The following is a 17,086-nucleotide window of genomic DNA, read 5'->3' on the forward strand; positions in this document are numbered from 1 at the left end:
CTAGCTTACAAGCAGATATGGGAAAATCCATTCCGGTAGTGGGCTGAACATATATGCTCATGCAGTGAACACAGGCCACAATATAAAGACAGCTAGGAATTAGTGATACATTCTAAGGGAAATTATTATTATTACCATTATTATTTTTAAGAACAAAAGTAAATGAAACTATTGAGTAGAATGCTCTCTATTATTTCATGTAGATAGAAACATTCATCGGCAGGGCATTTGAGGGGGGCAGGAGAGGACATAAAGACAATGACAGAGATGCAGAGTGACCCAGACATACATATGCATACACAGCCACTTGGATTAATTTTGACTTGGTCAGGAACATCAACTGCAGCAGCAGCAACAGACCAGCAGAGAAGCAATGTGGCCTAATGGACAGCACACGGGCCTGGGAGTTAGAAAGACCTGGGCTCTAAACCTGGTTCTGCCACTTGTCTGCTGTGTGACATTGGGCAAGTCACTTTACTTCTCTATGCCTCGGTTACCTCATCTGTAAAATGGGGATTGAGACTGTGAGTCCAATGCAGGACAGGGACTATGTTCAACTTGACAACCTTGTATCTAACCCAGCGCTTAGTACGGTGCCTGTCACATAGTAAGCACTTAACAAATATCACTAAAATAAAACCACAGTGAGAGGACTATAAGGGAAGTATTCCCTGCCCTATATTGGCCAACCAGGGGGACTCTTTGCCCTGGCTTTGAGTAGCTGAGGCCAGAGACTTCAGGCAAAGCTCTGTCAGGACCCTGGAAGCCACCAAGAGCTTCAAAGATGGCAGCAGCATCGGCAGCCCCATGGAACCAGAATCAGGAGGCAACAGACTGATTGAGGAGCGAAGCTGCTTGAAATGGAGGACAGATTCCCCCAGTTGTCTTTCTCTTTCCACTTCCCTGCTGCAGTCATCTGTTCTCTAGGCAGCAGTAGAGTGCTCTGGACAGTGTAAGTAGACACTATTGATGAATTGATGATGGGGATGCACAGAACTTCCCAGCTATGTGGCCCTCAGGCTGAAGGGGTAACCTGCTTGTCTGTCACATCGCAGCTAACCAAGCCCCAGGACCTTGAAGCAGTACCGCTCCCCAACCAAGATGCCAGCTCTGCCAAACCATCCCCTTTCTCCCTTACCTAGCTTCAACAGACAATGGAAAAGTAAGGGAGCAGCTCTCTGTGGACTGAGGAAGAGGAAGAAGATCCAATTGGAGATGAAGGAGGCCAATAATATGGAATTTATCTCTGTCACATGGAATTGGTGGAACAAGGCACTCTCTAGGTGTCTAGATAAATTTGGGCCATCAAGATTGTCTAGACATCTAGAGAGTGTGCTTTTTCCCCCAATTCCAAAATACCCCACTTTCTGAATGGGAACTGCCAGGTGTCAGTAATTTAATTCATTTCCTCAAATTGTTCATTAAACATGTCATCATGTGTAACCTGGAAAAAATAGGCAAAATTAAAATAGGAATCAACATAGCACTCTTTCCGTGTTTAAGGATGAAAGTGAGGATATCCCAAGATAGCATCTTTCTTCAGCACTTAGTCAATGAAAGCAATATTAATCTACCTATTAAGCCTAGTCATATAGAAACAGAGCAGTCTGAATATGAAAAGTGAATAACAATCCTTAAAAAGCAAACCCCTAAGAAACCTAGTCAGGTGCATTTGCCTTTGGGGAAAATTTCACAAGAGCAAAGGTAGAGCTTTATTTAAGTTTCCAAAAGGGCTCCAATAGCATGAAGTTGAGGAACATACACATTCTAAAATGAAAGTAGCTGAGATCCCAAGTTAACAAGGCAGAACATTATATTTGTAATGGATGATTAAATCCAATTTATTTAGCCATATGCCTATTGATTTATGGAAAGTGTTTAGATAATACCATAAGTTAACATTTTCTCCTAACCTCCTTGGGATGTTGAAATTTTTCTCTCCTGCTAATTAAAATCCATAGTCCAACTGAAGGACTTCTAATCTGATGAAATGACAAATATGCATGCTATTGGAAATATCATCTCATGCTTAGATGCAGCAATGCTAAAGTTCTTCTAGGGTCTCAAGTCCATAATGCATAAGAATGCACAAAATCAACTAGGCTTTACTTTAATCCCATCGTACCTCAATACTAATGGGTCTTTACATCTGAAACCATGATTTTAACCCTAGAATTCTCGGAGAGCATTTGGACATATAATTTTGCAACAGAGAGGAATTCCGTGGTCAATTGACTTTATCCAAAAATAATAAGAAAAGAAGCTTGTGAAAAAATGTTTTGGCACAAAACAGTAAACTTAAATATTCCTACTTTAGGAGGTTTAAAGAACTCTTGTGTGAATGCTGACTGAATTACACCCAAACAACAGCCCCTACATGAATGCATCTATTATATCCTTTATTGAAAATCACAGTAGTGGCACTTCATTGGAGAAAGGATAATATCTGAATTACTCACAGAACCCCCTCAGATGGGCAGTTGAGCATAAACTGCAAGATGTACAGTACTCTGCATTTTCAAAAGCCTGCCAAAACACACAGAGTAGTTTCTTAAAAGCTTGGGGCAAAATTACAGACCATGTGAACCGCATTGAAAGTTTTAGAGTCCTGAGAAGGTTTAAAGAGTTCTCTCTGTTTTGAAAGGAGAAACCAGGCAGATGGGCAGAGCTGTAGTCACAGGAAACAAAGAACTGGCTTACAGTCCAGAATGTCCGTTTCAGGTTCACTTTCCCCTGAATGGTCTTGAAAATGGTTCACCATTCCTTTGGGGGAACTTCCTGGATGGAGGGAAAATGCATCGTTGCACCACAACGGGAAGAGAATAGACTCCTTTGTCTTCCAACTGTGGATTGCTAGAGCAATCTCCGATGATCATGACCTGAACCTTCAGTTTCTTCTTAACCAATAGAAGGCTTAGGGCTTAGCCCACAGAACATTAGGAATGCCTATATTAAAAGGTAAGAGGCCATCAGGATTAAGAGTTTAATAGCAGTCCCCATTCCTAGCAGACTGATCAGGATGATCCAGAGAGCGGAAAATGGAGGAGACCCCTAAGGGAGGAGGAGGTAGAGAGGTGAAGAGATTCTTCCTTCTCTCCCTCCACCTCTTATCTTTCTCTACATCATTCATTCATTCAATTCAATCATATTTATTAAGTGCTTACTGTATACAGAGCACCGTACTAAGCACTTGGAAAGTACAATAAAACAATAAAGAGTGACAATCCCTGCCCACAACGAGCTCACAGCCTGCAGTTCCTTGCCTTTACAAGATTCTGAGAATGGTGGTTCAACATCGAAGGAGGAAAGGAAATGGAAAAAATGGAAAAATCTGGAGAAGCAGCATAGCCTAGTGGATAGAGCATAGGTCTGGGAATCAGAAGGACCTGTGTTCTAATTCTGTCCCCAACACTTGTCTAATATGTGATCTTGGGCAGGTCACTTCACTTCTCTGTGCCTCAGTCACCTCAGCTGAAAATGGGGATTAAGACTGTGAGCCCCATGTGGGACAGAGACTGTGTCCAACCTAATTAGCTTGTATCTACCCTATAGCTTAGTACACTGCCCGGCACAGAGCAATATTTTAACAAATACCATTAAAAGAAATCCTCTGGTCCCCCAGCACATGCTCAGTACTACAAAAGGCAGGGGCATCAGCTCTCTTCTCCAGCATGGAGCTGGAAGAATCAACCACTGGTAGTTAAGAAGCAATCAATCAAGTGCTTAGTACAGTGCTTTGCACACGAGTGCTCAATAAATACAATTGATTGAATGAAAGTAGTTATTGAGTGCTTACTGTGTGCAGAACACTGTACTAAGCCCCTGGGAGAGCACAGCAGTAGCAATAGCAAGGGGCAAGAGAGCCGGCCTTGAAATAAACTGCATCCATTGTCTCTCTTTCCCTGCTTACCCAGGACCTCCATTTTAAAGCCTAGTGCCCTCACAAAAAGCTGGAGTTGAGTCAGTGGGAGCAGACCAGTGAAAATTTCACCCTCCAAGGGCTTCACACAGAAGGTATATGGGGCTCAGTTGTGGATGGATGCAACTCTGAAAGAATCCATTCAAAATGCTGGTAGGATTTGCCTGGAACAGTGTTGCTCACACATCGTTGGACCTACTGGGTGCTTGTCAATGAGACACTATGTTATCTCTGCTTTGGGGAAAGGAGGGACCACTCCAGGAAATGGTGGAGAAGAGAAATTCAGTTAGTTCCTTCCTTCTCTAGGGAGACTAAGTAATGCCAGAGACCGACCAGAAAGCCAAAGGAATCAAATTCAAACAAACTTTGCCCTGAAACAACACATGATGAAGTCAACAGAAATTAATTTTTAAAAGTCTTATTTGGGATCCAACAAAGCCTAATGTCAGAGATTCTGTAGTTACCAAAAGTTCTTTGGTTTACAAGTAGTTATATCCTCCTCTGCTTTTGTTATCCATTCTTAGATAGGTCTCGATGACCTTGTGCCTTGAAACAGTAAAATAGAAAAAGCATCCAGCCCCTGAGGCTTATTAGTCTCTTTTGCAAGGAACCACATCAGGTTGGCATCCAGAATGGGCATAGCAGGAGGTATTCCCAAATGGAAATGAAGCCTGTTGAATTTTTTACTGGGTCTGTCCACTGAGAGGATATTGAATGGTCATCCTGGGGGTGGGGCCAACCCAGAGGGATAATCCAAACCTCAGTCGATCTTCTTGGCCTTGCTGGCTCACCTTGGATGAGGTAGCCTGGATAAACACTGGATCTTACATTGATCAGTGGAGCAGGACCTAGGACATGTAAGAGGAGTTGGCACAAAACTGCTCATGTAGTTCCTGGCTCTCGAGATAGGGGCTGGATTTCACAAGATTGTTATTATTAATTGTGAAAATTAATTATAAAGCCATACATTTTAGGGGGCTGTTTTCAAAGCACTTTTACACTGATGATCTTATCCATTCTTTCAACATCTCTGGGATGCATCCCAGTTTACAGATGAGGGATACTGAGGTTAATGGCTTACACAACGAAGACACCAGGCCAGTGACAGAGCTGGTACAAAAATGCAGTTCTTCTCACTCTAAGCCAAATATTCTCTTCATTCCCTGGTTGGCCTCTAGCAGGGGATTTCTGGGTGCTTGTGTCCAGTTTGGGGAGCTTTACAAGGTCATCAACAATCCAACTTCTCTTCTGGTACAACAAAGTGCAAGCCACATACACACATTAGAGAAGCAGTGTAGGTTAGCGGACAGAGTACCACCTTGGGAGTCAGAAGACCTCGGTTCTAATCCCAGCTTCACCATTTGCCTGCTGTGCGACTTTGGGCAAGTCACTTAATTCTCTGGGCCTCGGTTTCCTCATCAGTTTAATGGGGATTAAACGCCTGTTCTCCCTCCTAGACTGAGAGCCCATGTGGGGCTGTGTCCAATCCAATTATTCTGTAACTCCACCCCACACCCCAAGCTTAGAACCCTGTTTGGCATATAGTAAGCACTAAATAAATACCACCATCACCCAACCTCCTTTGGGGCAGCCTCCTGGACTTCTCAATCGATGGCATTACTACTTCTGCTGATACTAATAATAGGAGAGTTGTATGCAGATTGCCTCCCCCCCTCACCAGAACCTTAGAACCTCCAATCAATCAATCAATCGTATTTATTGAGCGCTTACTGTGTGCAGAACACAGTACGAAGCACTTGGGAAGTACAAGTTGGCAACATATAGAGATGGTCCCTACCCAACAGTGGGCTTCACAGTCTAGAAGGGGGGAGACAGAGAACAAAACAAAACATATTAACAAAATAAAATAAATAGAATAGATATGTACAAGTAAAATAAATAGAATAATAAATACGTACAAACATATATACATATATACAGGTGCTGTGGGGAAGGGAAGGAGGTAAGGTGGGGGTATGGAGAAGGGGAGGAGGAGGAGAGGAAGGAGGGGGCTCAGTCTGGGAAGGCCTACTGGAGGAGGTGAGCTCTCAGTAGGGCCTTGAAGGGAAGAAGAGTGCTAGCTTGGCGGATGTGGGGAGGGAGGGCATTCCAGGCCAGGGGGATGATGTGGGCCGGGAGTCGATGGCGGGACAGGCGAGAACGAGGCACGGTGAGGAGATTAACGGCAGAGGAGCGGAGGGTGCGGGCTGGGCTGTAGAAGGAGAGAAGGGAGGTGAGGTAGGATGGGGCGAGGTGATAGAGAGCCTTGAAGCTGAGGGTGAGGAGTTTCTGCCTGATGCCAGAGATTAGCCCCCCAGGATGAGTTTCCCTGTCTTTAGCACAACGTTTGCTGTGCACTGTATTCCACCTGAGTTGACCTATATCAGAGCCTCGAACCTTCAACTACTACATGTAAACCTAAGTTGGAGAAAGGAATTACCAAGGTCCCCGATTAAGTGTCCCCACCAATGACATCCGGGAATGGGAAAGAGGGAAGAAAAAAGGACTGACTGGTTCTCCTCCTTGGAGTTCTGGGGAGAAATGAAATTCAAAATAAATACCAACTAGGCAAGGACTGCACATTCCACCTCCATGTGCCCAGCTACTATGAGAAGGGAATCTGTTTTAAAGGAAGATGAATAAAATCCATCTCAGAAACACCACTGCCTCTACCACTGGATGAAGTCCTGTTTCCCTAGCCCATCCACTGAGAATTTGCCCAACAACATTTTCCCCGATTGATCTCCCCCACCCCCCCCACCTTAAACGTGTCTAATCACTTAGAACTTGATGGACAAATAAATCTAACATGGTGTTCACAGGCTGCCGCATTGTATATATACACATCTATAAACATGAGCACACATATTCCCATAGAGGACAATATAATGAATCCTACGTGGATTGTAAAATCTCACCTTCCACACTTTAAAAAAAAAAAAGAACGTGTCTGAAAACACCACTTTTTGGCAACAACTAAGAAACAAAGTGTAAGAACAGCAATTTGTGAAATCCTGACGGCCCTTTAGTAAACGGTGATTTTTATCTTCTGGCCTCTGCTATTTCCTTCTCAATGTTCTCTGGCCAAAACACAGTGGTTGGTGTCCCTGGACCACCACAGAAAACTGAACCCACTCCAGTGCCTCCAGGGTGAGACTGTTTGGAAGCCCGAGTCGAAGGCTGAGCGGGCCGCAGTGGGCTTGCAAACATCCTCACCCCACTGCAGCCTAAATTGCATGGTGGGAAATTCACAGTAACCAGGGCTGCCTCTCAGATCCCAGAACTAGGGAGAAGTCAAGGGAGTAGACTTCTGTTTGAAAATGACAAGAGCCCTTAATGATAAAAAATCAAATAGGGAAAGCTCGCTTCCCAGATTCAACGCATACACCGATCTGACCTTTTCTGACTCACTGTAGTCAGGAGTTTCTTTTTGCTACAAGACTGTATTCTTACAGCTTCTGAGTAGAGATTAAAGGAGGTTCAAACAACAAAAGTGGTCAGCTCTAGCTGGAGAGCTGAAGAAAAGGGCAGAATAAATAATAAAAATAATGGTAGTATTTGTTAGGGACTTACTATTTGCCAAGCACAGCACTTAGCACTGGGCAGATAATCAGACCAGAGAAGCATGGTGACCTAGTGGAAATAGCAAGGTCCCGGGAGTCAGAGGGCGTGGGTTCTAATCCTGCCTCTGCCACTTCCCTGCTCTATAACCTTGGGCAAATTGCTTAATTTCTCTGTGCCTCAGTTACCTCACCTGCAAAATGGGGATTAAATCCACCTCCTTCTGATTTAGACTGTAAATCCCATGTGGCTCAGGGGCTATATCAAACCTGATTACCTTGTATCTAGCCCAGTGCTTAGAACAGTGCTTGACACACTGTAAACACTTAACAAATACCATTACAAAAAAAAAACAAAAACAGACAGTCCCTGTCCCAAGTGGGGCTCTGGGGCTCACAGTCTAAAAGGAGAGTGACCAAGTATTTAATCCCCATTTTACAGAGATGAGGAAACTGAGCCTCAAAGAAGTTCAGTGGCTTGCCAGTGGAAGAGTTGGGATTAGAAATCAGGTCTCACAATTCTTAGCCCTTTCTCTTTCCTCTGTCAGCACTTGATGATAGTGTGGCAACTTCCAGAGTCAGTAAACCCGGTGGTATTATACTGTCTCTGGGCCCCAGTTATGGGTTCCCCAAGCCTGTAGCCTGAATTAAGTGGTGACCCAGCAGGGAGCTTGTAGTGCATGATTGATCAATCAATCAATTGATGACTACAGGAAGAAATTAGGTGGGGGAAAAAGAAATACTAGCACCACCCCCATCAGCAATCCTTCCTGTTTCCACTGCTTCCTGGTCAGGCAACAGCACCAAGGAAATGCAGAGAGAACAGTGCTGCACCATAGCATCAACACACCCTGGAACCAGCATGGCCTAATGGTTAAAGCACAGGCCTGGGAGTCAGAGGAACTGGGTTCTAATCCCACCTCTGCCACTTGATCTTGGGCAGATCACTTTGCTGCTCTGTGGCTCAGTTATCTCCTCTGTAAAATGGGGATTAACATTGTGAGCCCCATGTGGAACTATGATCAACCTGATTATCTTGTATCAACTGCAGTGCTTAGTACAATGACTGGCATGTAGTAAACACTTAAATGTTATATTTAAAAAATTGCATCGAAGAAGAAGACTTTTGCAGGTTGTTCTTTTCCTCAGTCTACACACTCTGGTCCAGTCAGCTGCCCCAGCTCTGGAATACTACTAGTACTACTAATAATAATTGTGATATTTGTTAAGCACTTATATGCTAGGCACTGTACTATGCATCAGGGAGGATACAAGATAATTAGGTTAGATACAATCTTTGTCCCAGAAGGGGCTCACAGTCTTAATCCCCATTTTACAGATGAGGGAACAGAGACACAGTGAAGTGACTTGCCCAAGGTCACGCAGCAGACAAGTGGCAGGGCCGGGATTAGAACCCAGATCCTTCTGAATCCCAGGCCCACACTCTAATCATTAGGACATGCTGCTTCTCGTGACCCAGTGGAAAGATTCGGGATCAAAGCTGAGGGTTCAGGGAAGAGGTCAGGGTAACGTGATATAACCCCTTGATATCTGTTCTTGGAGCATCCCTAATATATGTCCATCCAGATCCTTTGAGACCTTGAATCTTGAAGGGTCCAGCTTAAAATTGGCACAAAGCCCTAAGATCATCAGAAACTTGTACAGTCAATCAATTAACCTTGTTTACTGAGCACTTGTGTGTGAAGCACTGTTTTGAGCACTTGGGAGAGTAAAATATAACAGAATTGGTAGACATGTTCCCTTCTCACAAGGAGCTAACAGAATAGGAGAGATAGACATTAAAACAAATTACAGAGATGTACCAAAGTGCTGTGGGGCTTAAGGTGGGGTGGATAAAGCATACAAATCCAAGTTTGCAACCAAGGAATAAAGACAAGCACATTCTGCCTCAAACACTTAGGAAAGCTGCATCATGTTCCTGTGATTTGAACATCTAAACTGAACTCTAGGGAGTTGGGGGGTCAATTTGGGATGATCTCCTTTCTGTTCCTCTGGAGGATCCAATGTTCGCAGGGTTTGGTTTGCCCCCTTCTCCTGGGTCAATAATGATGGTATTTGTTAGGTGCTTACTATGTGCCAAGCACTGCTCTCAGTGCTGTTGGGCACCTCTCTTCCCTTAACCTCCCAGCCAGGGCCTGGAGCCCTAGTCACCTGTTCTGCTCTGAGCTCTTTCTGCTTTCAAGAGAGGCAAATGATGTTTCCCCTGCTGGAGATAATTATTCAGAGGAGCACAGGGATAAAGGGGCTGAAGATGGTTATCAGAAAAGATCCAGGGTCTCAGTCCAAAAGGAGGGCTTTAGTTGATGGGCCCCTAAACTCAACTGTCATCCAACTGTGCACCAAGAGCATTAAAAAAAAAATCAAGAAAAATCAAGGCCTGGAAGAAAAAGAAACCTCAGAAAAGAAGTAATAATAATAATAATAATAGTATTTGTTAAGCACTTACTATGTGCCAGGAACTCTTCTAAGCACTGGGGTAGATACAAGGTAATCAGGTTATCCCACGTAGGGCTCATGGTCTTAATCACCGTTTTACAGATGAGGTAACTGGGGCACAGAGAAGTTAAGTGACTTGCCCGAAGTCACACAACAGACAAGTGGCAGATCCGGGACTAGAACCCACGTCCTCTGACTCTCAAGCCCCTGCTCTTTCCATTAGACCCACACTGCTTCTCACAAATGGATGCTTGTGACTTTCTGTCTCCCCTGCCAAAACCCAGAATAGCATCCCATTGTGATTTGGGAACGTCATGTCACTAGTAAAAGCCGTTGATGATTAACAGGAAACAAATCCTTCTAGAACATGATGAAGTCCAGAAAAGACTATTGTTTTTAACCCAATCTCCACCATTCTACTATACTATTTAGAATTTTAGGGCAAGACAATATAATATATATTATACAATATATAATAATATAAATAACTCTATAGAAACACAGTAGCTCCCTTTTAAAAGTCCCAAGTGCCTATTTATGGATGAGGGAGGATGTTCTTCACGCAATTTGACTTCCAATTCCTTTAATTCAATGAGATTCACATGGGGGAAGGTCTGCCCTAGTAGCTAGGAGCAGCTGAGCAGCATGGAAGGAGGTCTGCCTTGACTTAGAATGTTTTTACACAGTTAAACCGTCATCCAGTTAATTGGATCCATGAAACAGCATCAGACTCCCCAGATCTCTCCCCTCACCAAAATAGAAGTGTGGTTTGGGGGCCCATAATATTCATTACCTGTAGACTGCAAGCTCTCCTTGTAGCCTGTAAACTCCTTTTTTAATGGTATTTGTTAAGCGCTTACTATGTGCCAGGCACTATATTAAGCACTGGGATAGATACAAGATAAGCAGGTTAGACCCAATCAGTGGCTTACCTAGAACTCACTGCTTTAATCCCCATTTCACAGATGAGGTAACTGAGGTGCAGGGAAGCTAAGTGACCTTCCCAAGGTCATACAGTAGACAAGTGGTGGAGCTGGGATTAAAACCCCAGACATCTGACTTCCAGGCCTATGATCTTTCCAACAGGCCAAGCTGCTTCTCTAGACCGGGATCCTTGTAGGCAGGAATTACGACTACTAACTCTACGGCAATGTAGTCTCAGTCAATCAATCATATTTAATGAGCACTCATTGTGTGCAGAGCACTGTACTAAGTGCTTGGGAGAGTACAATATAACTGAGTTGGTGGACACGTTTCCTGCCCTCAATCAGCTTACAGTCTAGAGGGAGAGACAGTCATAAATATAAATTATGGATATAATAATAATGATGGCATTTATTAAGCACTTACTATGTGCAAAGCACTGTTCTAAGCACTGGGGAGGTTACAAGGTGTTCAGGTTGTCCCACTGGGAGCTCACATTTAATCCCCCTTTTCCAGATGAGGTAACTGAGGCACAGAGAAGTTAAGTGACTTGCCCAAAGTCACACAGCTGACAAGTGGCATAGCCGGAATTTGAACCCATGACTTCTGACTCCAAAGCCCGGGCTCTTTCCACTAAGCCATGCGGCTTAGGATATATACCTAAGTGCTGTGGGGCTGAGGGAGAGGCAAAGAAAGGGTGCAAAGATGATGCAGAGGGAGTGGGAGTCATGGATTGGATTTTTTTTTAGAAAAACAATCCCCATCTTTTTAGATACCACAGTTATGTGAATGACTCCCAAATCTACCTCACTAGTTCCTAACTACTCAATGCCTCTGCAATATGAGAAGCAGCGTAGCTTGGTGGAAAGAGCCCGGGCTTGGGAGTCAGAGGTTGTGGGTTTTACTCCTGGCTCTGCCACTTGTCAGCTGTGTGACCTTGGATAAGTCACTTAACTTCTCTGTGCCTCAGTTACCTCATCTGAGATTGAGCCCCACAGGGGACAACCTGATTACCTTGTATCTACCCCAGTGCTTAGAACAGAGCTTGGCACATAGTAAGCACTTAAATACCATTATTATTATTATTATTCCAGGCAATTAGTACAGTGCTCTGCACACAGCAAGCACTCAAGATATACCACTGATTGGTTAACTGATTGATTGGTCAAGATGCTATCTCGACCTTCATTTCCCTTTGGCTTCTCCCTGGAGAGGCAGACTCAGAAAGATTAGAAGAACAATATTTCTTAAAGGCTTACTATGTTCTAAGCACTGTACTAAGCACTGGGGTAGATACAACACGGGTAGTTCAGACATGGTCCCTGTTCCACAGGTAGGTCCCAGTAGCTCAGGAAGCAACGTTCCCCAAGTGACCAGCGAGTCTGACTCAAATGGGCTCAGAACCAATGAGGTCACAGCCCGCACATATCAGTGCCGTCCAACCAACACTGTCCCTGGCTGGTTTAACAGCTAGTCTCCAGGAACACCCATCCAGAAAGGATGCTAGGCCAACTGGGCCCAACCTAGCTACTTTTCAATCCCTCCCTCTCTATTTAGCTGCAGTTGATTTGGGGAGTTTGTTTTTCCTCATTTCTCCTCTCTCTCTTCTTTACTGCTTTTATGTTTTAAATTGGCATTCAGCTGTTTTGATTTGAATTAAGCTGCCATATAGTTCCTCCCAGCTCACCTTCTTGTCTCCTCCTCCCTGCACACACCTCTGTGATCGCACACGCACTTTGGCTTCTCTGCTGTTGCTGCCTGGAGCTGTAAATGAAACGAGTGCTTTTATCATGAAGCCCTTTCACCTCCAAATTTTTCATTTTTTATTAAGGCCTAAAACAGTCTTAGCTATTTCTTCAAAAGCAGCAAACATTATTCAAAACAACAATAAAAAATACTAGCAAAACTGCAAAAACCAGCTTACATGGTTAGCCTATCTATTTCCATTCTATTACCCCAACATTTTAGTAGGTCCTACTATATTATTATGCAAGAATTTAACCAGTCAGATTATTGAGCTGCAAACTACTTTATCACCAGAAAGCTATTGTAACTTTTCCAAGAAATCTAGGGTTTTGAACCTTTTTTCAGTTACTCCTATTTGGATTATTAGGAGCAGCAGTTACCCCTACTTGAGAAACAGCATGGCCTAGAGGACAGAGCACAGGCCTGGGAGTCAGAGGACCTGGGTTCTAATCATGACTCTGCCACTTGTCTGCTGTATGACAACTTCTCTCCAGCAAAGTTACCTCATCTGTAAAATGGGGATTAAGACTGTGAGCCCCATGTGGGATAGACTGAGTCCAAATTGATTAGCTTGTATCTACCCCAGTGTTTAGTACAGTTAAGGCTTAACAAATATTAAAATAATAATAGTACAATAATAATACAATACCTGTTCTCCCTGTCTTAGACTGGAACAGGGACTGTGAACTGATTCAATCGTATCTCCTTCACTTTTTAGTACAGTTTTAGGAACATAATAAGCACTAAAATACCACATATGCTCCCCATCATATATCCCTTCCATCCCGAATCCCCATCTGCCTGCCCCTCCCTCAGACGCTGATGCTTCTTCCCCTCCACACACCTCGCTCCCACCCAACAGAAACACTCTCCAGAGCCAAGTCCAGACATTCTGCTAGAACTGAAGATCAGCTGGTGATAGAAGAAAACAACTCTTGTAAGCCTCAAAGCCTGGGGCACTAAACAAGGCATCTCATTACCAGCTGCTTGTTCTCACTGAGGCTCCTGCCTCAGTTCCCATTATCAGTCCCCAGTGTGTATCATAATGGTTGTACCCTTGACAGTGCTGTGACATATCTTTCCATCCTCCCCCAACTTCCTATAACCTCAGATGACTTCTGCAATAGGATATTCGTCATACATTCTTCTAGACTGTGAGCCCATTGTTGGGTAGGTATTGTCTCTGTTTGTGGCCGAATTGTACTTTCCAAGCACTTAGTACAGTGCTCTGCACACAGTAAGTGCTCAATAAATATGATTGAATGAAGATGTCACCTCTAACTGCAGTTCCTCCTCTCTAGCTCAAAAAGGTCCACGTCACTCCTCTCTCCATGGAAGGGTGGCAGCATAATGTTGTAGAAAGACCACAGGCCGGGGGGCAAGAGGCCTGTTTCGAGTTTAGTTCCATCACTGGCCTATCACGTGACTTTGGGCAAGTCAATCTCTGGGCCTCAGATTCCACAGTTGTAAAATGGGGATTAAATACCTGTTCTCCTTCTAAGACTGAGAGCCCTATATGGGACAGGAACTATATCAGATCTGCTCATACTGTATCTACCCCAGTAGTCGGGCTTGAAACAGAGTAAGTGCTTAACAAAAACCACTATTATTTATTATAAGGGTTTTAAAGAAACAGAGAATTGTGACCTGGTAGACTGTCTCCAATCCCCTCTCCCTGTTTTTATTTTTAGATTGTGAGCTGAGGGTCAGGACCCATGTCTAATTCTTACCTGTGTAATTTTTTCCAGTACTTTATATACTAACCCCCATTCCAGAAAGCATGTGATAAATACAAATACTACTACTATAAAGTGAGATGGCATTTCAGGGAATAGGAAAGTCATGGATAGGTTTTCAAAGTGGCAGAGTTTTGAGTGAAGTATAGAAAATGGGTTAGCTTGAAACGAGTGAAAAATATGAGCTGGAGGGAAGTGGGAGAAGAGTGTGGAAAAGGAGTGGGGAGAGAGCTGATTGAGCTCCTTAAAACTTTGGAGTTTCTGCTGCTTAGAACAGTGATGGCACATAGTAAGCACTTGATAAATACCATAAAAAATGTGTGGAGAACTTCAAAAACCAATGTCTGTAGGTCACTATAGCACAACACAGCACAAACAGGGGATTTCCTGGGCAAAGTACTGCCAGTTTCTACCTTGACCACTCTCTGCCTTGCTCCCTAATGGGGTTACAAGACTTGGAAGTTTCAAAAATGCAGAAGGAGGATAGATATTCTCAGTACCCCCACACAGGTTTACTAATGGCTTACCATCTCTCTTCATAGAAAGAATTAGAGTCAGTCTCTCTCTTCATTTAAAACCTTCCACAGTGCACAGGATGCTCTCAGTAGAATGCAGGAAGGCAGCTTCCAGGCTAACAAACATCACCTGGTCTGCATGGTCATATGACCCCAGGAAGCCAATCAGCATCCATCAGTCCAATCAAGCCAATAGAAGTAAAACAATAGTATTGTTAAGTACTAAGCAATACTAAGCGTTGGGGTAGATACAAGATAACCAGGTCTCACATGGGGCTCACAGTCTGAGGAGGAGGGAGAACAGGTACTGAATCCCCAATTTGCAGATTAGGGAACAGAGGCACAGAGAAATTAAGTGACTTTCCAAGGTCACACAGCAGACAACTGGCAGAGCCGGAGTTAGAATCCAGGTCCTCTGACTCCCAAGTCCTCTCTCTTTCCACTAGGCCACACTCCTTCGATATTCTGATTGAAGCTAAAGCATATTTAGTCTGCCCTTCCCCTTAACCTCCAAGAGGGTGTTCACAGAGAATCCATTTGGGGCAAGAAAAGTGAAGAGTCTCTAAACATAACCCTTTTGAATTCTCAAATGAAGCCCCAGATGAGCTAGACACCCCTCTAAGTAGCTCAATTGCAAATGATTGCAACATATGTGCTCCCATAAGAAAACATCATATGAGGAAGGTTGAAGAATACCCTCTGCTCCCAAGCCCCATCCCTGGGACAGCCCCCACCATTAGCCTTTTACAAGGTGGCACTTTCAGGGTCCCTCTTCACTAGGGCCATTGCACAACAGTATAGCACCAAAGTGTGAAGGAGGGAATATAAAGGCTGGAGGACATCCTTTAGAAGAGTTACACTAACTTGAGGGCAGAGAACTGGCTGAATTACTTCTGGATTAGCAAATGATGTGCATTTTTATAGGACTTCCCAACTAAAATGCTCAAATTTCATTCCAATTCCCAGGGAGGTTGGTGAGAGGTTGTACTGGGTCCAGTGTTCCTGGTCTCCATTTTGGAAAATCAAGAACAGGAGGTCAAGTCTGGGCCAAAGGAACAGGCCCTGGAAGTGTGGCCTGTATTCACCTCTCAGAGTGGTTTAGTGGCAAGAGCCTGGGCTTGGGAGTCAGAAGTTGTGTATTCTAATCCCGGCTGCACCACTTATCAGCTGTGGGACTTTGGGCAAGTCGCTTAACTTCTCTGTGCCTCAGATACCTCATCTGTAAAATGGGGATTAAGACTGTGAACCCCACGTGGGACAACCTGACTACCTTGTATACACCTCAGCACTCAGAAAAGTGCTTGGCACATAGTAAGTGCTTAACAAATACCGTCATTATTATTATTATTATTGTTATGTATGATTGGCTAGATTTGACTTGGGACAGACATCTCTTACTGACAGCCAAGAACCAATCAGTCAATCAATCAGTACTATGTATTCAGTACCTCATGTGTACAGAACACTGTACTGTGCATTTGAGAGAATACAATACTGTTAGAACATGTGATACCTGTCCATAAGGAGCTTATCAGTCCTTCTAGACTGTGAGCCCACTGTTGGGTAGGGACTGTCTCTATATGTTGCCAACTTGTACTTCCCAAGCACTTAGTACAGTGCTCTGCACACAGTAAGCGCTCAGTAAATATGATTGATTGATTGATTACAGTCTTCACAGGGAAGCAGACATTAAAATACATAATAGATAAGGCAGCATGAATGAAGTAGTGGATAGAGCATAGGCCTGGGAGTCAGAGGGTCATGGGTTCTAATCCCAGCTCCACCACTTGTTTGCTGGGTGACCTTGGATAAGTCATTTCACTTTTCTGTGCTTCAGTTACCTCATCTGTAAAATGAGAATTAAGACTGTGAGCCCTCTGCAGGACAGGGACTGTGTCCAACCTGATCTGCTTGTGTCCCCCCCCCAGAGCTTAGTGCAGTGCCTGGCATTTAGTAAGTGCTTAACAAATATCTTTTATTGTTATTATTAATAATAATAAGGGAAATAGTACAGTTTGAGGATATACACATAGGTGCTGTGGGGCTGTGGTATCAAAGTGCTTAAGCCCAGTCCTATGTATTCTATATGTGCATTTATTCATCCTCACTTAGAAGAAGATTTAATATCTATGAAGACTCCATCAGTAAAGCCTATTCATATCTCTTAAAAGTGCATTTGTCTCAGGGTCAGCTAATAAACTACTACAGTAAGTTTCCCCTTTTATTTGC

Source organism: Tachyglossus aculeatus, chromosome 16, assembly GCF_015852505.1.
Source record: "Tachyglossus aculeatus isolate mTacAcu1 chromosome 16, mTacAcu1.pri, whole genome shotgun sequence".
NCBI lineage: Eukaryota > Metazoa > Chordata > Mammalia > Monotremata > Tachyglossidae > Tachyglossus > Tachyglossus aculeatus.